At 31.4% G+C, this 3,114-nt stretch overlaps 1 long non-coding RNA gene across 1 annotated transcript; it reads right to left on the bottom strand.

The window, feature by feature from the left end:
• Positions 1-1,787: 1,787 nt before the first annotated feature.
• Positions 1,788-2,277, bottom strand: LOC121204463 (uncharacterized). The gene is made up of 3 exons (XR_005899382.1): positions 2,245-2,277; positions 1,910-2,154; positions 1,788-1,830 (listed from the first exon to the last, which is right to left on the bottom strand). It is a non-coding gene; the product is annotated as an uncharacterized lncRNA (long non-coding RNA).
• Positions 2,278-3,114: the final 837 nt, after the last annotated feature.

Below are 3,114 nucleotides of genomic sequence, written 5' to 3'. Positions count from 1 at the left end.
TAGTTACATCTCTCGAACTCAAACTCAACTCAACGAGCTCGGACATTCGCATTCATAAGTGAACTCGGACTCAACTCAACGAGTTCGGATGCCCAAATATCCTAGTGACATGTCACTTGTATCCTAATCCATTCCTAAGGTTCAACGGGACCTTTTTCCCAATCATGTGTCTCAACCATCTTCTACGGAATGCCGTTACCGATACTCGGTAGTATTTCACATTTTCCAAGTATATCACATAATTTGACATATTAACAAACAATTATCACAGTATAATATTTCATAATAATTATCATATCATTTAAATAACATTAAAACATTTAAAATAATAACTATGTTACCAACATTTACATATGAACTTACCTCGTATGCGAAAATGGCTACTTTTACCATTTCATCCACAACTTGGTATTTTCCCCATTTTAGCCCGAATTTTAGTTTTCCTTGCTCTATCATTTAAAATATAGTCTAATTAGGACTCACATTATTCAAATTGACCCAAAATCATATTTTGGCAAAATTATAGTTTTGCCCCTAAACTTTTGCATATTTACACTTTTGCCCCAAAGCTCGTAAATTAAACTTCAGCTTATTTTATTATGTTTTATGACATGCTGATCATTTTTCCCTTCTATGGTAACATCAAATTCTCACTCTAACATGTACTTATGACTATTAGGTATTTTTACCGATTAAGCCCTTTTGCTCGTTTTCACATAAAACCGAGTAGTACAAGTTGTCTAACATAATTTAAAACCTCATATTCTATCATAAAACACCAAAATACACAAATTTCACCTATGGGTATTTTTCCAAATATGAACCCTAGGTTGAATTATTGCTAGCATAAGCTTAATCGAGCTACCGGGACTCTAAAAACGTAAAAATCATTAAAAACGAGGCTAGAACGGGCTTACAATCGAGCTTGGAAGCTTGAAAAACCCTAGCCATGGTTTCTCCTTGCTATATTCGGCCATGGGGTTGAAGATGAGCAAAATTGGCTTTTAATTTTGTATTTTAATTCATTTTACCCCTAAATGACCAAAATGCCCTTACTATTAAACTTTCCAAAAATTCCATCCATGTCCAATTTTTGTCCATAGACTTAGAAATTGGTAAAATTGCTATTTAAGACCTCCTAATTAATATTTCAAAACAATTTCATACTAGAAACTTCTAGAATGCAAGTTTTACAAATTATTCGATTTAGTCCCTAATTTCAATTTAAGCACTTTATGCATAAAATTTCTTCACAAAATTTTCACACAATCATGCAATCATATCATAGACCTCAAAATAATCATAAAATAATTATTTCTATCTCGGATTTTGTGGTCACGAAACCGCTATTTCGACTAGGCCCAAAATCAGGATATTGCATACAATATAGTAGTAAAAATATTATTTAATAGTAAAAAGTCATTAATACTTGATAGAATTAATAAATCCATAGTACCGCGGCCTGAGCTACACAAGAAAAACTTCTCGACCCTGCCGTGTGCGTAAATTTTTGTTTTTGCTTGCTGCTTGTTCCAACTTGCTCACGGTCCTACATAATGAAATTATTATTACGTATATAGTAAATACTATAAACTGAAAAATTTATAAGAGTTTGCAAGTACATAATACCTCTCCTTTCTTCGAATTCCAAAATTGAACCGCATCTTCCCATTGGTACCTCAGCATTCTCGGTGGGACATTTTGCAATTTTTCTTCGAGGCTTATGGGTTTTTTAAAATATTATTTTTTCAAACTGCTTTTATGGTCTCTCTATTTTTTACCCAATGCCTTCTTGATATAGGCATCAGAGACCTCTAAAGCAAACCTCTCCTAAAAAACACAAGTTTAGGAATTAAATATAAATGAAACTTAAACCAAAGTATTATAAATTACATTAACATTTTGTTACCTTAATATTAGAGAGAGCTTGATTTTTATTGCTATCAGGCATGTTATGCCATGATTCGTAGTTGATGGACAACATATTGGCATTTCGTGCTATAATGCCCAAATAGCCTGCTAAAAGTCGAGCTTCTTGTCCAACAGGCTGACCATGGCTGTTTCTAGTTACTTTGACACGCTCGACAAAATTTAAGTTATATAAATCTGTTAGGAGCGTACGTCCTCAACCTCTGCGCGTCCCACCATTTTCAGCTGAAAAATGATATATTATTACTATATTGAAATTTAAAAATAAATCAGTAATAAAATTTAATACAATTTGTAAAATAAACTTAACATTACTTTGAAATTCCACAGACTCGTCAAGTGTCTCCGCACGGTTGAAGATCCAACAACTGTCTGCTGTTCAGTACTTACTTCTGCCGAATTTGTGGTATTCTGTACAATACTAAGATCTCTTAATCTTCTTCTAGGCATTTTTCCTGCAACACATAAAATAGTTAAAAGATGTAAGATTATAAGAGTAGCACCAAATATATTTCAGTTTAAGCAAATATAAAAACTTTATCTATATCAGTACCAAATATTAATTCGAAGATTAAATGGCGGCTTCAGTTGAACCAATAGTTGCAGGAGGAGTAGGAAGCAGTAACTGAAATACATAGAACATTAATTCACTAATACAGACACATGGAACTATATCCTAAAAGTCAAAACACAAGGAATTAAAGTATATGTACCATATTTAGTATACAATATAATTTTACTTCATATAATTATTATAGTAATAATTAAATTTATTAAAAATCGTCATAGTACCATGTTTAGGAGCTAGTCGTTAGAACTCACTTGCTCTTTCCTTCTTCAATCCTTCTTTAATCTTTATCACCGTTGCTTATATTTTGAGTGGGAATCTGAAATAACACAATCCTTTTATCTTTAATTATCAATACAAAAAATATTAATTATAAAATAAAGATTTTTGGAAGGAACTTAATGCTTGAAATTAGTTAAAGAAAATACAATAGAGACAAGCTAAGCATTTTGTTATTAGTTGGTAGGACAGATGAGTTATTTATTTTTGTAAAATACATTGAATGGGCCGTACTTGTGTTTGTGTGATTATCATTTCAATTGGGCCTCTGTGAATAACGAATTTAAATATATGAATCAATTCACAAATTTTGTTATTATTTAGTTTTATAATTTATT

This window comes from Gossypium hirsutum, chromosome A08 (assembly GCF_007990345.1).
Source record: "Gossypium hirsutum isolate 1008001.06 chromosome A08, Gossypium_hirsutum_v2.1, whole genome shotgun sequence".
In the NCBI taxonomy this organism is placed as follows: domain Eukaryota; kingdom Viridiplantae; phylum Streptophyta; class Magnoliopsida; order Malvales; family Malvaceae; genus Gossypium; species Gossypium hirsutum.
Note: the sequence above shows the minus strand (reverse complement) of the source record. Positions and strands in the feature narration are given on the sequence as shown.